The sequence below is a fragment of the Mchenga conophoros genome, linkage group LG16 (genome assembly GCF_057382185.1).
Source record: "Mchenga conophoros isolate Kocher_MC1m ecotype Shallow Benthic linkage group LG16, M_conophoros_male_GT1.1, whole genome shotgun sequence".
NCBI lineage: Eukaryota > Metazoa > Chordata > Actinopteri > Cichliformes > Cichlidae > Mchenga > Mchenga conophoros.
Window position 1 is genome coordinate 21,241,313 of NC_140541.1, and position 13,671 is coordinate 21,254,983.

The window sequence follows — 13,671 nt, forward strand, 5'->3', positions numbered from 1 at the left end:
TTCCCTTTTTTAACATGCGGAACAAATTTACTGAATGCTCGAAATCGGCGCGGGATAAAAGAAAAACTTCAGCGTAAAGTGTAGCTCTAAGTCGTTTTGCCAAACATAATTTGGGAAGATAACGTTTAAAATTAAAGTTCAGGATTCCAGTCCATACTCCTTTTTTCTTTTATACTCAGCTGCTCACCCCGAACGAATCAAATTCAATAAAGGTGAATGTAATATAACAAAAAGGTCCATGTGTGTCCGATAGAATCAGGCAGATCCCGCTGCAGAAAAAGGAATGTGTTCGGATTGGGTTTGAGAAAAGCTAGGGTCTTATGTGCTCTTGCTCCTGGCCGCTGAGAGCTGGTGTGAAAAAGAAGAGCGAGCTCAGTCAAACCGCTGCCAGGCTGCTTCTGTACTGCACTGGGAGCAGCCCAAACCGCACCAACGACCTGCCAAAGCCACTCATTCAACCCTGTTTAATTTAGACTCCTTCACCAGCTACAGTGCAGCTAAAGTAGGCACAACAGTACATTTTCAACGCTTTCTCCTACATTCATCATCCAGGACAGTTCAATATGCCGGCAAGTAATAGAGGCAAATATAACATGGATACCTGCCATTAGCAAAAGTCCACTTTCTGTTAGAAAAGGAGACCCCTGGATACAGATTATGAGAAGAACACAAAGAGTAAGGCACATAGAATGATTAAATCAGGGCACCTACTGTAGTGACTGCATTAAACACTGGAGCTGAGGTAAGAATTTTTTCATCTCAGGCTGGGAGCCAGAGTTTTAGTTATTACTCTTTAATTCACTCATTAGCCGGCTCTGTCATTATTATGCCATTGCCAGAGAACAGTTTATTTGCTTTTTATGGAGTGTGGTGGACGGGCGCATGATGAAACATAAACCTTGCTTCTGGAGGAGCAAGCTGCAATCAGGACCGTGCGCACGTCTGCCAGCACTCTGCTTCTCTGCCGGGTCTCTCCTTTACCCAACCCTGTCTCAAGCAGCTGACAACCTCTGTGTGGACAGTGTGTTGAGTGCTAAACAGGCCATTTCCCAGGGGAGGAGAAGGCTGGGAGGGAAGGTATTTTCTTAATTACTTCATAGCAATATAGATATCACTCCAGCAATATAAAATATAAAGTGCCAAGAGGAAAAAATTGGACACCCTGTCGGGTTATGACAGCAGAGAGCTCCAAGAGAAACTAATGTGGTTTCTACAGAGCTGATCAGGTGAAACCGCTGTAACACCTCGGAGACTTAAGATGACATACGAGCTTAGCTGCGCTGTCCAAGTCATGCCTCATTCTATGCCGTTTTAAAATCATCTGCTATTCATAATATGGTGACCTTATATCATTAATTCTGTTCTCAATTGTGTCCTGCGGGAGCAGAGGCTGTGGCGCAGCAGCAGCAAACCTCAGCATCCCAGGCTCATATACGAGCCCCACGCTGCACCAATGAGGTGTTGAGGCAATAACTGTGTGCTTCACCGGTGTCTAAAGGATATTCTGCCAGTAGACGCACATGTTAAAGCCCCCAAAATCCCTTCTACAAATCACTGAACATACACACATAAGCCTGGGGATCAAGCTCATTTTACTCACTGAACGATCTTGTGTGCATGGCCAGAATGCATTCCATTGACTTTTCTTGAGGATGAAACCCTCTCTGGTTCACCACAATCACAACTGCACTGAGTGAAAATAGAATCATCGTTACCCCGAGATGCTCAGAGCAGCATGCCAAGCAGCATGAATTAACACAGCACATTGTGTACCGTGGATATTGCAACACAGATCAGAATGCTGGCTGTGGGTTTAGTGTTGTCTCACCCACAGTCTTTTTTCTTTCCTTTTTTTTTTTAAATGTAACTCTTCGGGGCAAAAGTTCTTAACTAGCAAAAAGCTGCACAGTTCTATCGGGAACTTGTTTTTGCTGTACAAGTGGCTGCATCATAAACGACACAAAGATAAGCATCTGTGTTGAGGCAGGGCTCCCTGCAGGTGTGCTGAAAACTGACAGTCTGTCAGCATTTCTCCACAGCCACACCTCCCAACCTGACATTTAAGGAGGGAAGATGAGGACCGACGACAGATGTCTTGCCAAAGCAAATAGGATGCCTGGATATAATTACAAAGGTGCGCTCATCAATCAAAGACCTGATTCCTATTTACACAGTTTGGTGCTCAATCTAAACCATGTTACTGATGATGCCAGACTAATCCTTTGGATGGGCCAAGACTTATTTTCTATAAACTCTTGTGTAATTTCTTAAGGGTGTGCCACCTCCACCCCATCCCAGGCTGGTACACACACACTCACCTTATTGAAACAGTTCTTCTGTTTTTCTACATTCGACTAACAAGCACCAGAGCCCCAGTTAAAAGCCCAGAAGGAGACACAATTGCTTTTAGGGTTGCTTCAGAAAGGGTGTCCAGTGTAAAAGTCTGCCAAATCAATCCTCTAGAGCTACTGGCTATGGTGACCTTTTGTGAATAAGAAAAATGAAAGTAGCTTCATTTTTAAATGCATTGATTTTTAAAAATGTTGTTTTGCTGACCTTTAGTCAATGGGCATTCTTAAACTAAATATTAAATACAGCAAACAAAAAATCCCAACTCAACTAACAAATGGAAATGTCTAGGGCTGGAAAATGACGCCAATGTTAAAAAAATAAAAATAAAAATAAAAAAAAAAAAAAAAAAAAGCAATCAGTTGCAGCTTCCAGGTTAGAAATGCAAACTTGGATGCAGGAATAAACATGTTCACCGCCTGATACAAAAAAATTATGTGGTCTTACTTCCCCCTGTGTGAAAACTGTATTGGATCCTGAAAAGTATGCATTATTAGGTGCAAAGACACTTTTTGCTAAACTAAAACCGTGCAAACTGCACACTCATTTGCCAGTGAGTTGTGATTCAAACATTACCTTCATTTTGAAAAATAATATGACTAAAACTTACAAAATAAATTACATTTTCTATTCATTATGACCCCAAAATGAGTAACTACACCGATAAATTTAGCAGGAAAGCACGTACAGAAGTAAAGGCAGAAAGCCATATTTCTATAGACTTCTATAGGATTGAGAGTCTTTATGCAACCATTGCTATCGCCATCTGGTGGCCTTCTGATAGAATGCTTTATGGCTTTAATTTTCTATCCTGGAAGCAAAGTCCATGTGCAATGCTTCAAAACACTAGGTCACATTAGTGTGTGTGTGTGTGTGTGTGTGTGTGTGTGTGTGTGTGTGTGTGTGTGTGTGTGTCGGGGGGGGGGGGGTCATCCAACACATTTTTTTCTATTTGTATGTTACTCACCCCTCATTAGCTGGTATCTGTGTCTTTGAGATGCACTTGTACAGTTTATGAATGCTAACTGATGCAGAAATAGCCGCTTATGACTCCAAACACCAAAGCGGTGCCAAGCAAATATTAAAATCGGGGACATCATAAATGAGTGGGTGCCATCACAGTGGTTTGTGGTTTGTAGGGACAGTCTATCTATATCTAGAACTTGTGTAAAAGTTCCTAAATGAATAGCACCACGGCATGATCTTCCGGTGAGTATCAGTGGATCCTCTGGAGATTTGAAGTACTCAAACATTTACATTTCTTGCACCACCAGCAGCTCATGTTTAACTTCCGAAACATAAACTGGAAAAGCTACACCACTGAACTAGAGTGGAGAACATAATTGACCTGGGCGTAGTGTATGTGCTGGTTCTGGGTGCCAGCATCGGGGCTCCCTCGAGCAAATTTCTCAGGCTGGCATCGGAGCTACCATCTGTTTTAGCATCACAAAAATTGCATGTAATTATTCTATGGAAGGTTAACATATTTCAGGACAAATTTCACCCCCCAAAAAACACAAATGCTTTCCTTTTCTCAGAGATGTAAACAAGAGCATGGGGTTGTTTCTATGGACTTGAGCTGTTAGCCTTAACAAAAGCATTTGGGCGGCTGATTTCCCCTTTGTCCTCTTATCTTCCTGCCCAATGGTGACACATTCTGCATGGTTAAGTAGGAACATCCAGAGCGCTCTTTCACTCCCCATTTCACGCTGTAATAAAACGCAGCAGTTGTTACTCTGGGGGACCCTGAAAGGCATTCTGTGGGGCCGATGAGAGAGTCGGGCTGAATGGCAGCCAATGCCACAGCCCATCTTCACTTTTTCATGCCTGAGACGAGGCTGGGAGGGGGGGCGACACAGGGACTGAGGAGGGAAGGGAGAGAGCGAGGGAGGGGGGTCTGCTGTGCATGGAACTGCCTTTCTTAGTCATCGTATGGTTATCTCCACCCATTGTAAAATGCTTATTGCCCCAAGTGAGTGACTGGAATAACATAAACTATGAAAAGTGCATACGGAAAATGTCACACAAGTGTATTGTTTTAGTTAATGAAGCATGAACTGCTACCAGTCAAGGTAGCCCCAGGCTTAACAATACACAGTGTACACAAAACAGGAGCCATAATTCAAACTGATGCGGATGACATTTTCCCATATTGCTCGAACATATTTGTACAGTCACGTGGAGCTGTGTGAGACAGCTATGACTGATTCTGTCATTTTGTAAATGAAAATTCAGCAGACACAAATTTATGTGGGTACCTGTGCTTTCCCTCCAATCAACCTGCTATTACACGGGTCCCTGTAGATTTTTTTCCCACCGCTATCCCAAAAGCTTAGAGATGACATCTGGGAGATGAAGGTATTGATCCAGGCACTGATGGTGAGTGTCATAGCTTGAGTGCTGCCAACAAATATTTACAAGGTGCCTTTGCTGCTCCTTGGGATGAAGCCACAGCTTTTTTTTTACCTGCTCTGGTTGACTCAGATATGGTGGAATCTTTGTTGTTGATAACACACACACATTGTAAATCTCACCTCCAATCTCATTGAGTTATGGCTATTTTTTGCTGCCCTGGTGCTTTTCACACTCCCAATGACTGTATTCAATTATTCCAGCAGCTCCCGGCTCATATCTATCGACCCATCCAGGAGTAAGTTGCTGGGTTTGCTCTCTCCTCTAGCGAAACAGGCACGTACTCCATCTCTTCACTCACTCTATTTCACTTTTATTCAGCTGTCACCCCCCCCCCCAACTTGCTCAGATTCTCCTAAATTGTTATATCTCCTCTCAATTCTCTTTCTCAGCTTTTCATTCTCTCCCTCTCACTCTAAGGGCCAGGTAAGACCTGATAAATTCGAAAACTCATTTTTGGCCATCCATCTGAACTAAGCCACAATGTTCACATCAGTGTTTTCCAAAAATCTCTCCAAAGTAGAAACATGAGGAAAACATGACACTCGCACTGCAGTGTTGACAAAGAATTAGCTTTTTTTTTAAATTATGTAAGATATCTTATGCAAACATGGCCACTGAACTTTTACTTGCCTCCAGCTTTTGTCTGGGTTCATCTTTGTGTGTTTTCCTAGCAGTGTTTGTAACCAAGCACAGTGTAACTGACACTTTTTGTGCCAGCTCTAAGGCAACTGCACCGATACGGAAAAAAAAGTCATTAAACAAATGTCAATCAAGAGACAAAAAGAGCAGGCCTCAAGTGACATTATGCAGCTTGGATCACATTCTTACTTTTTATACAATCTTGGTATACGGCTGAAAATTCTTCTCTAGATCTATAAAAAAAACTATTTTAATCAAGTTGGAGGAAGGGCGAAGCTGAGTGGCAGCCTCCAGCGCTAAAAAATACAGACAACACAAAAGTGCTGAAGCCTGCAGTTCTTCAAACGGCCACTTGAAGCTGGCTTCAAAAGTGAGTCAATCCTCACCGACTCCCATTTTAACATGATCAGCTTTAAAGGAGAAATAAAAAGCATTAGAGCCTGGTACAACAATAACAACAACAAAATAATCTCTGTTGCAGATTTCCCCCTACATAACTATGTGATTTTTTCATCCATTTAAATATATTTCTAAGTCTCACATTTAAGGAAGTGGCCACTCTGAGTGACAGCTCTATGTTGACACAGATAGTTACAGACGTTAGCTCTCTGCTAGGCTTCACCTGAGCTAAGGTCCCAGTCACACAGGCCTAGAGACTGGTCAGCAACCAACCTGAAACTAGCACTCACTAGGGAAACATGTATTCCCAGACTGGTTGGCAACTGGTTGCCAGAGGCTGCTGGCACTGACTAGGTGTAAAGAGGTGTGTGGTGCTGCACTGAGAAGCTCCTTGGAATTGCTTTGGTGAGGGAGAGATTGCAATGGCTACTCGCAGTTTGCATGAAAGACGACAACATGACTGCAAACTACTTGCTGAGCAGAAGTGAAACCTTAAAAAGTTCGACACAACCTGGAAACAGAATCGTGCCTTTTAAACATGCAATTTGCAGGAAAAGATCCTCCATTTACAGTTTGTGTCACCACATCAGGAGATATACACAGCATATTGGCCAGTATTTGCAGACAAGTTAGCATTTTCCATGCAAACTACAGGTGTTGGTTGCAATCTGCTAGTGACAAAACCGATAAATAGGAGGTTTTTGGTGCAGCTAGATCTTGGCAACTGATTTCATCTAGTGTCAGCCAGAAGCCTCCAGCACTCGCCAACCAGTCGGGGAATGCACATTTAACTTTAGCAACTGAAGTTTGTTACTGAACGTAAGTTACTGAACTAGACTGTGTTTGTGGTGTCATAATATTTCTGCATAGTTAACTGTATTTGGTGTTCTAGTCCAAACCTTCTAAACCAAAAAGATTTTTAGTTTGCTCAAAATTACAAAATAGTGCTTCAAAATGTTCACATGTGGCCTGCTGAAGCTAACAAACCTCAAAACCTCTTTCCAAGAAGAAAAATCTTAACATATAAATATTTTCAAATGTCTCTACATGACAGCAAGCATGACTTGGCATACTCTGAGCATCACTATTTCTCACAGTAAAGACCATTACTCTTAAGGGTTTTCCTGTTTTCTCTAACATTGACCCTCCGTTAAACTGCTTTAAAAATGAGCTTCAGTCTAATCCAAAATCTATAAAAATTAAAATTAAAAAAATAACAGTAAGCGAGACAGAGAGAGAGCAACAGCGAGATTCACATTACACGTTAACCAGGTTAAAACATATTTCATCAAGCGCACGAGCTGTGATCTGATGGACTGTAAAATAATACACTAGTAAAGCCTTCCAATATATCTCTGACGTGCCATTATGTTTCAAAGCGACTGTAAAAATACAGCGAGTAAATCAGGAAGAAGATATCCTCGTCCTGAGCTGTTATGAAGTCTAGACACGCCATTTCCTCAACCTAATGTGACCTTATAGTCCATGAGATATCGCGTATTTAATTTCTGCACCGCCGTAAATTAGCACAGGTGTGTGCTGCGCAGACAGTGGGTGGATCGTGTAGATCAAAAAGATTCAGTGTGCTGACTTGAGATGTGAGATTGCAACTCTATACAGCCTCACAATTTTCTTTTTCCCCCATAAGCAGGAGCTTGCTTACGTAAATGCCACTAATTCTATTTAGGGCTGTAAGATTTATGTTGGTTTTATTGTTTCAGAGGCAACAGAAAAGCTATTTGCTGGGATGGAAGTGCATTTTTTATTCATATGAAGTTTTGGCCTGTTATTTTTGGGGAAAGAAAGAAAGAAAGAAAACTATGCTGTAGCAGTTACTGTGAGGTGTTTTGTTCCACGATTACATAAACCTCTGCAAACTAACAGGAAACCCACAGGGCTAGCAGTGTCCTTGGAGAATTACTATAGTCAGGAAAGACAAAAATGATGGCATGTTTAGTGCTTCTGCACTTCATTTGTTCCAAACCAGGTAATCTATGATTCCAACAAACTGGTAGCTGTCTGCCCTCCTCCATCTATCTTCAGGCGCATCCATACCACATGGAAATGTGGTATTTTCCACTATCACAACAAACCATCAGTCATAAGTATACGATGTGACAACTCTATTAAGTGATTGAGACTAGGATTTGCAAAGGCTTCTTCAAATTTCTCTTAAACAAATAATGACATATTTTCCAACTGTCCGTGTGTTTTTCAGCCTTGTGCGGGACATATTCTGCGAGCATTTAAAGTGTCATAATTCCCTCTTCAATACAACCAACTAAAACAATGTTGTTTTCCAGGTCCAGTGGGGTGAAACTGAATTTGTGCGATTTGAGACTTTCTATTTTGTTTGTCAAACCAGGCTCAGAGACGTTGAGTGAGCTAGCAGGTGGTGTCACAGACATTCTTTGAGGATCACTTTAATTATTAATTTAAATGCAGTTGAGGGCGCAGACAACAAAGAGCTGAATAGCAATAGCTTGGCAGAAAGTGAGAAGGAAAAGAGGAGGAGTTGGGAAGGGGGGGCAATGCATGAATTATACATTTACCCCACAATCAGAGGTGCCTGCCTTATTTATGAGCAAAAAAAGCCCGCACAGCTTTGCCAGAATTGTGCTTTGTCTACTGTGGAATGCAATAGGAGTTCACTTAATACTTAATGACTCTGAAGTTTCACCCAGACACACAAACACACCAATGCCCCACTGCCCTTTAAAGGGCTCCTTTTCTTACGGGTCCACGGGCGTCTCACGTTATGTTCTGCAGTGACAGGAGTCAAAATTACAGTGGCTGTAACCAGACCTTCAGTTATCACCTACTTCTGAGCTCAGTTTACATTTCATGACAATTAGACTCAACAGGATGTATCCATCATGTGGGGTCAGATTGGTGATAAAGAGGCCGCCATGAGCTTTTGCTGTGACATGGCATGGGAAAGCCAAACCCTCTCCACGGTTTTCTGAAAAGCATGTCAGATCTGCCCAATGCATGATATACTGTACTTACACCCAAACAATCATGCATAATGTGTTGATGACAGACGTATAGAAGCAGAGTTGAAAGCGGGATCGCACGATAAAAACACTTCCTCATCGGCAAAGCCATTTATTCAGACTGTTCACACGGTTGATTTATGGCGGCAACAGTGAACTCCTGCTTACCATGCATGGGATGAAAAATGAATTTCTGCCATTGTAGACCGAGGACATGGTAAACAAGTCAAAAGGCATTAGCTCTGCTGGGTTGTTTCATAAAATGACCACTCAAGCAGTCTTAATCCCTTCCTGCTTCATCTCAAATCAAATGAGACCAGACCTGGAGATTCTGTGCCAATGTAGGCCAACAACATGTAAAACACAACATGCCATAGAGGGGAGGAAAGCCGTCTTAATCCCATGCTCCAGTCACATTCCACCACTATCTCCAGTTGTTTATTTGAGTTTCAGACACACTTTAAATTCACTAATCCTACTTGCCCTCTCTAGTGTTCACTAAACAGCCCCTCAGCATTATCGGCATCTTTGAATTGCAACACATCCAGATTGAGAAATAACATGCAGACAAAAAAAAAAAAAAAAAAAAAAAGTAGTGATATAATGCATTCTCTTTGCTTGATGTGATGACTGAATTTTCTTTTACATGCAATTCAAAAAGCAGTGCAAAGACTTCACAAACAGAGGGCAAACCTGGGCATGTTGAGTACGTAAGATAAAGTATACAGCTGTGGAGAGCAAACAAAAGACAAAAAAAAAAAATTGACTTTCTCTTCATCTCTGATGCAAGTTCAGACTGGAAAAGCTGAAGTATAATCTACTTTGCTGAAGTAGTCATCTCCAAGTCAGAAGGTTAAGAGATACATCGGTCATCGAGGCCCTGCTTTTCAATCGTTCTGAAACCATCACACACAGCACTCAGTGTGGGGTTTATCTGCGGGATGTAGCAGCTTTGAGTGCAGCTGGAATAAATTGATAAGCCCCCATCTACTAAGTACATCAGCTTAAAGATTCTTAAATTCTAATCTTTCTTTCACCAAGGCGACTGTTGGCACGATCGGTCTGGAAACGAAAATACAAACAACAACCACCGAATTAATTCTTGCTACAGCACCTCTTAACACGTGATCTTAGGAAAGGAAATGATGGCAAAGTTAATGTGATAAGTACGCTGTAATCTGTGATGTTCAGCCAATACGTCCTCAGATTGAAAATACACACTTGGATGATGGCAGATTGTCTCAGTGTGACTGGTCATTATTGCTAAAAGAGGATTTCACTGCAGCTTTGATTACATTAATCCTTCAAGAGAATTAAATCCTTTCTGACAGGGAGAACATGGGAAATCAGGCTATCTGTGAAACTTTGATTATCTTTAGGAAAAATAAATAAAAAGGCCCCTTATGCTCTGCGGGATCAATAAAAATAGACAGGCATAAGATAGCGAGCATATTTTTTTCCTGAAGTATTTCCTGGCGCACTCATCACTCAGATGCTGAGCAGACAGGATTGCAAAGACGAGCTCTGGATTGAGCTTTCACTGCTGAAAAAGTCTCAACTGCAAGCCTCGCAGCCTCTTTGCCTCCTCTCCTGTGGCCACGTCTTTGGTGTTTCTTTTTTTTTTTTTTCTGTGGGGGTTTTCATTCCCTGCCACCCACCATGTGAATAATGAGCTCCACAGATAGCAGCCAATGAAGCGACCCCCCCGTTAACCAATGAAACTTAACAACCATGTCCAGATCAGGTCCTTCCTGCTGGGACTGACCAGCCTTGCTTCACACTCCTCTACCACCCACACACAGACACTCACACTGCCTCAAACTACATAAAATACAAGGGGGGGGGAAAAAGGCAAAATACATGGCTGTCTTTTTACATGATCTCTCAAAATTGAACACTCGGGTCACATATATGACTACGTGAAATGGGAAAGTGAATTAAGTCAGACTGGCTAGGGCTGTTTCGGGAAAAAAACTTACACTCTGCTTACACGTACGCTGGCGGGCAATCCAGACACAGTCTACTTGACAGATTGATTTCTAGCCTGGCTTGCTTTGAGGTGTCGGTGCTGGTAATGTGACTAACACGGGGAAGTGCGATGAATGTCTGGCCTCAACATGACCAAAAGGTGCTTTGAAGTCTGTTTAAGCACCTAACAATCCCAGCCATGCCCAGCTGTAAAACTGCTAACCCTTACCCATTGTATCACATCATTTCAGTGCACCTCAAAATGTCCTAACCACCAAGAAAAGCTTCAAGTGAAAGTGACACTTTTCTGATGAATATGCATTTAGTGCTTCAATTAAGATGAACTGGAACCAGGAAACAATAATAAGGTGAGACTTTGGGATCTATTTTATAGGTTCATTTCACTCTGGAAAAAAAAAAAAAGAACAAGTGATGAGGAAGTGTGATCGTTTTATTTTGGCGTGAGAAAATGTGTGGGTTGGTAGAAGGGGGGTTGTGGTTGATAGTGTCTTTGAAAGACACTTTTGAATGTGACATAGTAGCATTCCAGCGATTGTTATTCAGGAAAACCGCTCCAAAGCTTCCAACATGTGAAGACGAAGGCGCGTGTAATCCAAAAGAGTAAACACTTCTTATTCTTGCTCTGGAATTTGAAGCTTAGGGTGTGAGTGATAGGAAAGATCACTCAAAGGAGCCACCTGGTACACGCAAGGCATCTATGAAAGACATGCACGACTCATTGGCGTCGAATGGCAGCCAGACAATGCTGCTCTCTAAAGATTTTTCTCCCTGCAAATGCTTGATAAGTAAATATGGGGCTATGATTGGCTCACAGAAAAATGCAGGACTGAGTCAACATCTCCCCGATAAAGGATGGAATTTTTAAAGATGGAATTTAAATATCATCCTAAATGGAGGGAAAAGGGAAAAATAGCCCACTTTCCTCCTGAGGAGTTATTCTGATTGGCGCCTTTCAGTGAATTACTGCAGGCCAACCTATCTAGGCATATAGAGTATGCCCTTTCTTCTCATCCTTCCCTGATAGGAGTAATGAAGCGCACAGCTTTCTTGCAGACATTTAGTTGCCTTAAGTCTATCCTAGCATTTGATGTGGAGCCTGGATCACACCCACAGGGAAGCACACCCTGCAAATATCAGCTACGCTCTGAACATGGAAAGCTTCTTGGCTTCTTCTGCATGCTCTCCCATGCTGTGGGCACACAAAATATATTTTCTTTGCCCCACCAGAAGAAGAAAAAAAAGAGAGAACACCCTGGAGTGTTTTTTTTTCTTTTTTTTAAAACTTTTAGGGAATACAGCCAAACTTCTCAAGAGGTGAGCTCTAACAGTAGGGAAACAAAATGACAATAGCTCCTACAACTGCTTGCCGTCTACTTCCCTGGCATTCCCCTGCTGAATAGACTTTGTCTGCTGGCCCACTGTTGTGGCATGATAATGACTCCCCAGCTCTTCAAATGCCACCTCGCTCGGCTCTGAAGAGAGGGCAAGCAGGTTAATTACCATTACAATGGGGGAAACTGAGAGCAGGGCCAACTCTGGACACCGCATACGAGATGACCGGGATGACTTTCTCATCACAAATGGAAACAGGAGGCTTTGATTTCCTAAAACGCAGACAGATGGACAGGGTCACAGCATCTTTGTCTAAACTATTAGGCAGCCCTTCCTTGCATTTCCTTCACAGGCAGGGAGCTCTCAGTGGCTCTTTAACCGTTCTCCAGGGTGGACAGGCCTTCTGCCCTAACGCACTCCCCCCGAAGCTGTTGCCTTTGTCTTCTCTGTTTGACTGTGAGCTGTTCATGAAGTGAAGAGGCTAATCAGCGGCTGTAGAGCTATTCACGGGGAACCACTGTACAGCATGGGCCCATTTGGTGCAATTGTCAGAGTGGCCACAATAGCTCTCTGTTTTGACACGCTAAACACAGGCCCTGAGAGCACACTCGAGCCATTGATGTGGATGTGAAGTGTGGTGATGTTTGCTACCAAAATATTGACTTCTTGGTGCAAATTAAACTTAAGCACCATGCCCTGGCCCGCACCCTGAACGGCTGAAGCCTAGAATTAAATTAATTCGATTTGGAGAGCCCTTGAAACTGAAAGTAGCAGAGCATCACAGCTGTAGAACAGCAACACAAACATATCATTATTTTTAAGGGCTTACATCAAATCCAGCCTCGTGTATTTACAGTCTACAAGTAGGATAAAGAAGTGCTAACTGGCATGTTTGTTACAGCGGGGAGACCAAGAAGTTCATTACAGAGTTTTTTGGGATATTTGCAGAGTTTCAGCAATGTTGGCTGGTTGATTATGAAAACAGTATGCTGTCTTAGACTTGCAGCCAGCAAAAGCTTTTTTATTTCTTTTCTTTTCTTTTTTTCAAACATAAAACTCTGAATTACTGAGGGATGGCTGGTGCCAAGAGCTGTTGTTGGCTATCGCAGTGGAAAGGAGAGGAACAAGTTTCACAGCATTATGGTGAAAACAAAGAAGATTCGCCTGCTGGACTAAAGCAAAATGTCACCAAAGTTTTAAAATAAAATAAATGACATATTTTCTTAATCACACATTACATTTTAGAATGAACTTGGATCACACACAAGCTTCAGACTGTACTCACTAATATAACTAATGTAATTTGACTACTTTATTCAAAGAGGATGTGCGACTTTTTGCAGGAAAGGACAGTCAGAGCAGCATTAACCTGGTGTGTTTTCGATGGCAGGAGAAACCTGAGCTCTCGGGAGACCATGCAAACTCCAAACAGAAAGGCCGTGCCCGTGTTGGAACTGGGGGAGCACTATACAATGACATTTCACCCCCAAATTAGTACAGATTTAGTGGTGTTAACAGTGAAGAAGAATATGCTTTAAGTGCGTGATAAATA

The 13,671-nt window shown here is 42.2% G+C and overlaps 1 protein-coding gene across 1 annotated transcript in view; it reads right to left on the bottom strand.

The window, feature by feature from the left end:
* Window positions 1-13,671, bottom strand: part of anos1 (anosmin 1) — a 40,900-nt gene that overhangs the window by 20,249 nt on the left and 6,980 nt on the right. The gene's annotated exons all lie outside the window — the stretch shown is intronic.